We start from the raw sequence: 12,286 nt of genomic DNA on the forward strand, positions 1-12,286 counted from the left end.
ACTAACAGATCGGCAGGGAGATTTAGCAGCACACAATCTTCATTTAAGAGCAGGGTCTATGACTTTAACTCCCCGTGAATATCAACCTCTACTATAAATTTCAAATCTGCCGCTGGCAGCCGCTCCTTACACAGTGGTTCTGGCTAACAGCCCCTCCCCCCGCTTCTGAAGGGGGAAATGAAACCTGGACCACCTGGAGGAATATAGCTATCCATTATCTGGGGAAAAGGACTGACTAGTGAAATGTTCATAGCTTTTAATATAGTTAGGCGCATTTCATAGGTGGGTTCAAGCAGGAAGACCTGGCAAGGGGACTGTATTGTTATTTCTCTAAGCACTCCTTTGCTGCTTCGTGAAATCTTACTTAGAACCGGAGGTAAAAATATTCTGGTCCTGGTATAAAAGGTTCCCCCCTGGGCTTTTTCTATCAGCCCAAATCCCCCTACTGGCCTGAAGTTCAGTATTCCCAAACTCTGCCAAATGATTATATGATGTACAAATTAGAGATGTCAATCATATTTGGGGCCCTTCAATCTTTAGATGAGAACGATTGACTCCAGGACAGTAAAGTCCAGTGTTCTTGTATAATTAATACCATAATACAAAATCCTAGTGAGGAACTACAGCAGAGCCTTATTGAGAAATCGGATATCTTGGAAGTCCCAGATGGGATATTGCCTAGTGTATCACTAGATGCAACTGCGGAAAGTGGAATACGGGGGGAGTGACGGGTTTGGCGATACCTTAGATAGCCAACTCGTACCCTTTCACAATGCAACTTCCTGTAAGATTATTAGTGTGCTCTATTGGAACATAGCTGGTCTTTAATCCAAAATGAGTAATCCTGGCTGGACTGACTTTATTCACATCTTTGATATTCTATGTTTTCAAGAGACCTGGCTGTTGGATGAAGTTCACATAGATGGTTATAAGAACTACCACACACCAGCAATACGGTCTATCCATGGGAGACATAAAGGGGGGATATGTGTGTATATTTCAAATTTACTAGGGTGTCGAAAAATTGAAATGATAAAATCGGATACTTTTGATCAAATCGTACGTATTTACCTGGACTTAAATATTGTTTTGCTTGTTGTAAATTTTTATAATAACACGGAAAGGGGTCAATTGGGTGTGATTTTAAAGTCACTTAGCGATGATCTGGGAGAAGCGGGGGGCCAGAAGGACTTTTTTATAGTTTTCACTTTATATAGTAATGCACTAGAAAAGGAACTGGAAGAAAGGGCGAGAGATCCATCTTATATTAAAAACAAGCCAATTGTTTCTCTCCTCTATTCGGATGATGATGTGCTCACGGCCCAAACCCAGCTGGGTCTACAAAGAGCCCTTGCCTCATATATTGATTTTATGGATGCTAGAAGCCTGAATCTAAATGTGAAAAAGACCTTCGTAATATCTTGTGGGAGGGGGAGACACAAATGTAGCAGTATGCCACTAAGTGAAAATAGAATAGATTCTACCAATACGTTCTCATACCTGGGCGTCCTATTTGAGCATTCAGGTTCCTGGGTACCAGCAGTAAAGACCAGTTGTCTCCTTTTTATGAGGTCAACAGCAGTTCTTGTTAATTTTGCAAAACAAAATGGGCAAAAGGCCCCCAGGAATTCTTCTTAAAATCTACCAGGCTAAGTGCATAAGTAAAGCTACGTATGGGGAAGGAATATGGGGATTTACTGATGTATCATCAATTCAACAAGTGGAAAACTCTTTTTTAAGGGTTTTATTATGGCATCGAGTCTGGACCTCCAGCAGTACAGGACTGAATAGAGAAATTATTAGGGATTCTGTGAAGCTGGACCATGTACGTAGGATCACTTGGTTGAATTACATGAAAAAATTCCTGATGGATCTTGGACAATCTGATTATTATACTTCCCCGGAATCTATGAGTTCCATTTCAAGGAAGGAGATTAAAAAACTATGCATGGCCCACCTAGAGATGCTAGGAGTGGCCTTAGAAATGAAGAAAAAATCAGTGGTTCAGCATCAAATGACTTTGGTAACATTCCGAATTCAACCTTATCTAGATTGGTGTACCACGGGATACAACAGATATGTTTTAACAAGATTTCGGTTTGGAAGTTTCCACCGTTTGGTTAGTCTCACAGCGGTTAATGATTGGTCCGGAGTTCTTTGGAATTGCCCTTGCGATAACGTATCACCACAATCTACAATACATGTGACCCTCTTTTGCAAATTTTATAAAGGGGAACGGACAAGATGGATATTGCCACTGCTAAAGTCGGGGGGATGGAAGCAATGCTGTCCAGCTTTTCTATCTTTGCAATTACTAAAGAATGTTTAGTGTGTGGGAGTTATGTCTGTTTTCTTGAAAAATATATTGCGTGAAAGAAAAGCATAACAAGTTAACATCTATCAAGATAATGCATTTCCACCGTACTACTTCCCTGTGAATAACCTCGTCTTTTAATGTATGTAATAGATAGAATTGTATATGAATGGAGCGTGCGATTATCTGCCATTTTAAAATCATCTTGATTTTTATTCATGTCAAATGTCTTATCTTGATGCCTTTATGATTTTAATGGCTAAAATCGAAAAAAGTATATTCTTCTGAACTGGCTGGTGCAAGCTGCCTCCTAACTAGAGCACTTATTTTTTTTACAAATTAGCCACAGGGTCAGGGGAAATAGAGCTAATGGAAATGAACCACTCTGTGGGTTGTCTTAGCTAGCTCTTACTCCTCTGGAGAGAAACAATCCATGTTGGATTTTGGAATTGCAGTGCTTTGTGGGACAAGAAGATGGGATCATTTGGAAGAAGATTTCATGCATTTTGAAGTCACCCAGCATCTCTTTGGACAGAGATGCCTCCTGCTTTTCACTACAGAACACTGAATGAATACGTGTGAGCTGCATAGTCTCTCAGATCTGCTGTCTGAAACCACGAGGAAAAGAAGGACTGCTCTGCTGGAATCTGAACTTGCCCCCAAAGGCCTGTACTCTAAATGAGTGTGCCTGCTCCACAATCTGGTACCATATATCCCTGGGGACGGTGCCTTACTTCAAGAAGGATTAAGGAGTGGACACCCTGCAAGTTATAGGTTAACAGAGACCACCTGCATCATTTCAACCAAGAGTCGCCATCCTGGAGTGCATCCAGTGGACTTTAAAGGATTTGGACAGGTGCATTGTGGGGATTGTTGCCCAGACATCCCAGAGACCATCTAGCAGATTCGAGAACTTTGGATTGGTGATTGGACACTTGGAACATGCAGGAGACCATCAGGAATCACATCCTGAAGTTTGGAATACTTTGGCAAACTTTTGTAAAAAAGCTCCATGAGGTGACCAACCTGGCCTCGAGAGTCAAGCCCACTACCTTCAAACATGACCCAGTCAGGATTTTAGGCTCATCCCTCCAGAAAGCTCCAGAACTCAAGACTTCCGGGACTTGACTGGGGCCTCACGGAAAGTCAAACCAGTGTACCCTCTCCAAATCTGGACTGCTGGGGAGGGTCTAGTGACATAGGAAGAAAAAGCTCCAGAAATATTTCTAAGTGTGAAGATAAGATTATGATTGGGGCCTTCGTCTAAGTGTACCTAACCAGGGCTCCATCGTGGTCTGCGTGAAGCTTTGACTTTGCCCTGGGCAAGCACAGCAAGGTGTCCCAGAGTGGTACTAATGGCTTTTAAGCACAACAGAATGGTTAATTTGTTAGAATTTATATCTCCACTTCTCTACATTGGATTTTTGTCATTTTGGTGTCTATTTGTTCACAAAGATATGTCCTAATATTATGAATTGGTGTGGGATTTTCATTGTGTGTTTTGTCTTATTTATTTAATGCATTGGTGTTTTTAAACGCTTTACACTCCTGTCTCCCAAGTTAGGCCTGATTGCTCGTTGCCACCTACCAAGGGTTGAGCAAAGGGCTGATTAATTGAGACCTCTGCAAGACCATGTAGCAGCTCCTGAGGGGAAAGGGGTGAGGAAGGAAGTCTGCACCTGTTAATTAACTGTCAGACTGTACCAGGGCTGGGACAGCCCAATCCCACTGGACAAAGGAGGAGGTCCAGATAACTGGAGCCAACATAGGAGAAGGCTTGTCTTTGAAGATGTGTAGAGGAATAGCCCTGGTGGTGATGTCAATGAAGGTTGGAGCTGAGGCCCCCCCAAAGGTGATACGACCAGTGACCTCTGAATGACACCATCTTGAACTGTCCCAGAATTCTGTGTGGGAGGCTTGTATCCGGGATGGAGAGGTGATGTGGCTCCCCTAGGATTGGCCAGGGGTGCCCAGCTTCTAGAACCTTCAACCCCAATTTAAAAACTCTTGTCCCATCTCCAGGCCTTTGCTAAAACAGATGAGGGCCACATCGCACCCACCCAAGAAACAAGGAAGCGGCCTGGGACCACATATCCACTCCTTCAATGAGAGAGTTACAAAGAGTGAACACTTTTGTGCCCCCAATGGCAGTGGCCTCACCCCTGCTTCAATAACTCTGTTAAAGACCGGCGATGGATTAAACCCAGATCTGTTGACTGGGTGTGAGTGTTTGATTGGTTCAGATGCTCCGTCCATCACCACCCCCCTTTGTACCACTTTGTTCGCCATAAGTTGGCAGGGTATGCTCAGACGTTAGTCCCTTGCCACTGGATTCAAGCAAGCCGGGCTGAAGATGGCTGAAATGTCAGAAACCGGTCCTCGGAAGCTTGTTTCCGGTCCGGGGAAGGCATGGCTTGGCAGATCGGGCTGGACTGTTCCCATGAGGCAGAGGGTCAGACTGATTTGCATATGGCCATGTCTGAACTGGGGTGGCAGAGTGGGCTAAAGAACGGTGATGGATTAAACCCAGATCTGTTGACTGGGTGTGAGTGTTTGATTGGTTCAGATGCTCCGTCCATCACCACCCCTTTTTGTACCACTTTGTTTGCCATAAGTTGGCAGGGTATGCTCAGATGTGAGTCCCTTGCTCACTTTGCCACTGGATTCAAGCAAGCCGGGCTGAAGACGGCTGAAATGCCAGAAACCCGTCCTCGGAAGCTTGTTTCCGGTCCGGGGAAGGCATGGCTTGGCAGTTCGGGCTGGACTGTTCCCATGAGGCGCAGGGTCAGGCTGATTTGCTTATGGCCATGTCTGAACTGGGGTGGCAGAGTGGGCTAAAGAACGGTGATGGATTAAACCCAGATCTTTTGACTGGGTGTGAGTGTTTGATTGGTTCAGATGCTCCGTCCATCACCACCCCCTTTTGTACCGCTTTTGGCCTCCATAAGTGTGGCAGGGTATGCTCATATGTGAGTCCCTTGCTCACTTTGCCACTGGATTCAAGCAAGCCGGGCTGAAGACGGCTGTAATGCCTGAAACCGGTCCTCGGAAGCTTGTTTCCGGTCCAAGGAAGGCATGGCTTGGCAGTAATCCCAGATCTGTTGACTGGGTGTGAGTGTTTCATTGGTTCAGATGCTCCATCCATCACCACCTCCCTTTGTACCACTTAGTTCGCCATAAGTTGGCAGGGTATGCTCAGACGTGAGTCCCTTGCTCACGTTGCTACTGGATTCAAGCAAGCCGGGCTGAAGACGGCTGAAATGCCAGAAACTGGTCCCCGGAAGCTTCTTTCCGGTCCGGGGAAGGCATGGCTTGGCAGTTCGGGCTGGACTGTTCCCATGAGACACAGGGTCAGACTGATTTCCATACGGCCATGTCTGAACTGGGGTGGCAGAGTGGGCTAAAGAATGGTGATGGATTAAACCCAGATCTGTTGACTGGGTGTGAGTGTTTGATTGGTTCAGATGCTCCGTCCATCACCACCCCCCTTTGTACCACTTTGTTCGCCATATATTGGCAGGGTATGCTCAGACATGAGTCCCTTGCTCACTTTGCCAATGGATTCAAGCAAGCCGGGCTGAAGACGGCTGAAATGCCAGAAACCGGTCCTCGGAAGCTTGTTCCCGGTCCGGGGAAGGCATGGCTTGGCAGTTCGGGCTGGACTGTTCCCATGAGGCACAGGGTCAGACTGATTTGCATATGGCCATGTCTGAACTGGGGTGGCAGAGTGGGCTAAAGAACGGTGATGGATTAAACCCAGATCTGTTGACTGGGTGTGAGTGTTTGATTGGTTCAGATGCTCCGTCCTTCACCACCCCCCTTTGTACCACTCAATAACTCTGTGAGCAGGGCCACCCTCCCCAAAGAGTACAGGAGAATACAACTGCTTTCACCCATGCCAGTTGAGGAAGAAGACAAAGAACGAGGGAGCCAGCCTCGGGGCATGGGCCTTGGGGCTCTCCCTATACCACTCACCTTGGGAGTGTTCCCGGTGGCACCCCTTGATGAAATCAAAAATTAACGTAGACAGGCCGTGCAAGGCCATGCCCCAAAAAAGATTAGCATCTCTTGCCGTGCAGCTGGAGAGCTGCTCATTACTTATTCACTGCCTCCCAGGTAGAAGCACCCCATAATGCCCTCAAGGGTTTTTTGCATATCTCTTTGCTGAATGCAGTGGCCCCAAAAAAAGAAGGCGCACCACCATCATATTTTTAAGGCTGTTTAGGGGCTGCTGGAGGACATCACTTCCATTTGCTTCAATTTTGAAAACTGACCCTACCTTTCTGGGGTCAGATAATTTAGGACCCTTATTTTCATCCTTATTTCAAGCATTCCCAAGGTTGGAGATTTTGCTCTTTAGCTGTGAGTGCAAAGCTCTCTAGGGGTTGGTTTTAGTCTTGCATTTGACCTATCCTAAAGGTGTACAAACCAATGAAGACATGTTTTATGTCCATTCTCAATTCTTTATTAACCACTTATGCTGACAGTGATTTTTGATCAATGTTGTAATGCTTTTTTTGACATTACTAAATGCATTTGCACATACTTATTGATTTTACTGAAATGTTTTTTAACATACAAGTTATTTGTCTTTATAACATAGTGAATGCTTGATAAAACCAAAAACCTTACCTTATATGTGTTTTGATGGCCCTTTGACAAAACAAAAGGCCTGTTATATTTAATGTGATGACCCACCCACATTTTGTGATGTGTGGTTTGGTATAGGTGGCGAGGTACTGTGATTTTAGGGGTCAGGACCCAGTATGTATATATTTATAAATTTTTACATAGTATTTAGTGATGTATTTGTAAAAAAATTTACTTTTACTTTTTCATAGAAAAAACACTGTCTCGGCAATCATTTATTGAGTGATGTTATTGCATGGCTGCAAATACGTCCCTGACAAGGCCTTGGACTGCTTTGCTTCTCTACCCTGAGGGAGTCAGCCGGTACCATTTGGTACTTGGTTCCCAGTAATGAGATATTGTGGATGTATTACTTGTACAGGCCTTACATCCTGCACAATTAATAACTAGTAGTATTCATATTAAAAGGAAAGTGAGGTCTGCTGGTTCCATGGGGGCTGGATATCCCCATTGGTGACCTGAAAACCTCAACCAATCTTTGCCTCTGGTGGTGTAGGTGATCACCACTATGGTGCATTGTTGGGTGGCGTCATCATTGGGTTCGCACCTAGGTACTCGCTTCCCTAATTGAGTACCCCCTCCTTCTGAGGAAAAGTAATAGTGAGATCCATATGGTGATGTGTACAATTACCTCCTGTAGCTACAAAAGATACTTTACTGTGGGTGAAGTATACAGGGGTAAGATTAAAAAGGGAAGTAATGATGTTATAGAGACGTTTTACTTAACATCACAAGCGAACAATCAACATGTTTTGGCCTATAGTGCCCATACAGCCCTGGGCCTTCATCAGGACCAAATTCTAAGTTCAAAGGTTCCCTTACTGTTGATTTCTGTTGACTCGTAAGCCTATTACTCATGTTTCTTCATTCAAATAATCTACTGGTCTGCCTAGGCAACAGGTGTCGTGGCAATGTGTAATTGATGGGCCACCAGCGACTTAACCCTCATCGTCCTAATCCGATAGATGTGGATCCAACATAATAATGTGCATACCCACTTTTTTGTAGTCTAATGATCTGCACTTGTCTTCGATACACAAAATAAATATACCAATAAAAGGTTGAGATAGTGATAGTCATTATTAACGCTCAATTATTTTATGAATTATGAAAAGACCCTTAAAATTTAAGATATTGTCAGTTAAAAGTACTTAGAAAGAGCCTATAATATGTACATGAAAAACATGTTTAGCGGTTTCATTACAATGTATTTTTAAAGTTATTGTGGTCCATATGGATATTCAGTTGAATATAACAGACTTAAATCATTAGCAAGCAGGGTGATGTGAACATTGATAAAATGCTCAGTAAATATTTAGTACTGTAAGTGACAGCAAAGATACCTGACCTTAAAATATAAAGCAAAGGTGCAGCGCATCAAGCGTTTTCTATATATTCCTTTTGAATTAGATTCACCTGCTTGTTCAGTTTTCCACACCGTTGCTGTACTGCCAGCTGTTATTCATTGAACCACTGTATGTCAGAACAGCTGCTTGAAGGGTATTACACAAACATACAGTATGACAAGCCATTGCTAATTGGCCCTCTTGATTCAGAAACAATTCTTTGTTGGCCAATCTTGCATTCCCTAAGGCATTACTTGAGATCCTTGGGCTGTCACTGTGTTACAAATAAAATGACAGTTCCCAGATTAGATGCACAGCCACTTCTGGACTCAGTCAAACACACTTCTGAGTCAAAACTGGCAACTGGATATTTAGGCTCAGCTAACACTGAGTACCCATGCCTTGTGACATTGGTTGTAGTGACTTCTAACTACTCACATTAGCTATCACCCGACTTTACTCATCCTTTAGCCTTTGTTGTTTTGTCACTTGTTTAGCTCTCCTGATTCCGTGCATATTGTTGTTACCCATCTCATTACCATCATAGTCTTACGTATCCAGACTTTCTTCTTAAAAGTGCTGCAGAGGCCCCAATTTTCATCTGCTGAGCTGGTTTAGTGGTACACGAGATCTCACACTCTGGTACTCCTATGTCTAATGTTCCTCCTGGTTTGTGATTGCTTAGTAAATTGTATTATTTCACTAGGTGGTGGAGACCTGGGGCCTTATCATTATTTTGGCAGAGTGGGAGTGGGCAGCAATGCCACTGACCCGTTCCCAGACAGCCAAACCTCATGCCGGCTGCCCGCCAGATTACGAGCAGTCTCATGGTCTGGCAGTGGTCGTTTGGCATTCCCACGGCGGTGCTTATTAAAAAAGGCACTGCAGTTCCATTGCAGTGCCTAAACCTGTTTCAGCATGGCATGGACTATAAAGTCAATGACGTGCAAGAAAGGGGGTGCATGCAAACTGGGGGGGCACTCCAGTGCCCAAGTGTCTGAAAAGTTTCAGCGCTCCATCCATCATCTCCTTGTGTTTGCTTTGTTCGCCCTGAGTTGGCAGGGTATTCCCAGACGTGGGTCCCTTGCTCACTTTGCCACTGGATTCAAGCTATCCTGGTTGATGAGGGGGTGTTACCATGAAACGGGTCCCAGGATGCTTATTTCCGGTCCAGAGAAGACTTGGCTTGGCAGTTCGGGCTGGACTGATTCCCACGAGGCACAGAGTCAAGACTGATTTGCAAATGGCTGGGTCTGAACTGGGGTGGCAAAGTGAGCTAAAGGATGATGATGGATTCAACCCAGATCTGTTACTGGGGATGTGTGTCTGAAAAGTTTCAGCACTCCGTCCATCATCTCCTTGTGTTTAAATATTATAGGTAGGGCACACTGGTCCTGTTTGCTCTGGAGCCACATCTAACAGTGTGTGTCAGGGTCCAATAGGGACAATGCACCCTTTTACAGATAATGTGCCACCCCCAGGGCAGATCCAAACTTGTGCCTACTATCAGGGCAGCACATTAATGAGAAACAAAGTGGCTGTTTGAAGTGACCCCTCCATCTTTCATAGTGAAGGAGGGCCCCTGTCAGCACTTTAAAGATGAAAAGAGACTCCCTCCCCCTGCAGGCGAGTGCAGTGAGGCGTAACTGCACCTGCCTGCAGTGGGATATTTGGTGAGTCTATGAAAACCTTTTCCTCCTTGTAGTTGTCGCCCTCACCTAACGGTGCACCTCCTGATAGCCTGTTTCCCTCTATGCTCACATCCTTGATATGAAGCTGTGCAGAGCTACAGTGTTTCCCTTGGAAGGCCTCTTTAGGCAAGCACTGGTGTTACATGTGTGGTGGTGCTATCTCTATTACAGAAGGACTTCTACGGCCCCTTTTGTAATAACACAGTGCACCATGGGGGCAGGAAAAGGGCACGCATGCCTATTGTGCAATTAGGGCATCTTATGTAAGACAGGCCCTGATCCTTTCATATATATAAAATTACCAGATTCACAAGAAATGTTCCAAAATGTTGCAGAACAACACACCTTTAATTGAGATTCTTCATCGTTATATAACGTAGTACAGTTTAGTTCAATGATCTTAGAAGCTATTGACATTTTAAGATGGTGATCACAAAAGTGTTTTGAGACCAATGGCCTGATTTAGAATTCTGCGGACAGGTTACTTCATCACAAACACCATATAACAAGTGCCGTTGGATGCAGTGTACTTGTGAAGGAGTAGCCCATTTGGAAAACTCTACACCAGTCCCCACTTTTTATAATTGAAATATCCAAAAACACTTGCATTAAGGTGCGTTGCACACCCTTTTTACCTGTCACAATGGCTCTTCACATTAGTTCACAAAAACTGCAGAAAAGGCACTGCCAGTGCATCCATCTTATGCCAAGTTAAAACACTGTAAAACGGAGCAATTGTGGGAAACTTGCTTTGCAACCATAAAATTCAAAATAGACTGGACTTGAGCAGAAGTTATATGAATAAGGTAATAATGTGTATGTACTGATTTGGAAAGAATTTCCACTGTGCCCAGTAAATAGCCTGTCATCCTAATCTAAAGAGGATGAATAAAGATAAAAACATTTGTGATTGCTTGTCTTTGATGCAGCATTCGTTTTACATTTGACAAGCATTTGCATTTATTTTCAAAACTAACCATGGTGCTGCAATAGATGTTGACATACTTGTCTGGTTGCACAGTAGAAAACCCATTGCTTATTAAGGAATAGGATCAAACAAGGTGAATAAGATTTCTGATCAATTGAAATGCCCACTGGAATATTAAAACCACCAATTATAAGGGGCCAAAATGGAACGCTTGAAAGAAGCCCATTATGCATGTTGTGGCAAACAATGAAACTGCTAAAGTGTGCAATTACCGAATTATAGCCTAAGAACAAAACACAAGAAATCAAATGAACCAACGTAACGTTAATCAAATGAATAGAAGTAGAGGTGTCAGTGAACCTGTGTGTGAGTAATTGACTAAAGAAAGCTTTTATAAATGCAGGACTATATTTTAAAACTATTTCATATGGCAGTTCTAGAAACAAGGAAGACTGCAAGACGTCACCGAGAACGTAATCACCTAATGAACTAATGTGAAGGGACAAACTTCAGAATTCACACTGAAGGTAGGAAGGTAAGTGGCAAATGCATAAATAAATTCACACTGTAGTACATCCGGTGTTATGATGTTCAGAGGGCTTGAGGCTAGTATCCTGCCTTGAGATATGCTTTTATAGAAATAATGAGTTGGTGTGTGAAGTGGTGAAATAGTTTCTCTGGAAAGAGTCCTTTTTAAGGACAAGAACCCTCACTCACCCATGGGTGACATGCTTCATCATTGGGTCCCCTCCTCACACTCGGGCTGCAAGGTCTGTGGTGTGGGATACAACTCCCAGAGTGGGAGGAACAGAGGTGTTTTAGATGAACAATGGAAATAGAGTCAGCGAGGGACAGAGTGCATTTAGAAATTATAATATGTTGTGTAGGTTAAAACTGCTTTCAGTGGGCCAAAATCTTTTTATTCAGTAGGTCCAAAGGAGTAGGATTAAAAAGAGGACTGGAGTTTTCTAACAAATATTCCCCTCTTTGTGGACAACATGTTTATGCCCATCAGTGGACCCCAGAAGGGGTTCTAGGGCATTCATCAGGACCTTTAATGGTTACGTCACTCTGTTAAATGTGATTCACATAAGGAGACAAGAATGCAGCGTGTCTCTTAACCAGGGTGTTAGCTCTCTGTTGGATAGCAAAAGGGTGCATGTATAAGCCCCCCATGATTTAGAACGTCTAGTCACAGGGTGCCTCAGTCCTTCCCGGAGTCATGGTGAGGGTGAAACCAGCGAGTGCCGGCCGCTGTTATCAAAGCAGGGGGAGGGATACGCTCCCAACACGTAGTACACATTATAGGCATCTGTGTGTGGATCACGTGGTGTGTGTGCTGTCCACGGGTCCATGG

At 44.0% G+C, this 12,286-nt stretch overlaps 1 protein-coding gene across 1 annotated transcript in view; it reads right to left on the bottom strand.

The window, feature by feature from the left end:
• Nucleotides 1–12,286, bottom strand: part of LRP1B (LDL receptor related protein 1B) — a 3,812,342-nt gene that overhangs the window by 2,344,564 nt on the left and 1,455,492 nt on the right. The window lies entirely within an intron of this gene.

The sequence above is a fragment of the Lissotriton helveticus genome, chromosome 3_1, assembly GCF_964261635.1.
Source record: "Lissotriton helveticus chromosome 3_1, aLisHel1.1, whole genome shotgun sequence".
In the NCBI taxonomy this organism is placed as follows: Eukaryota; Metazoa; Chordata; class Amphibia; order Caudata; family Salamandridae; genus Lissotriton; species Lissotriton helveticus.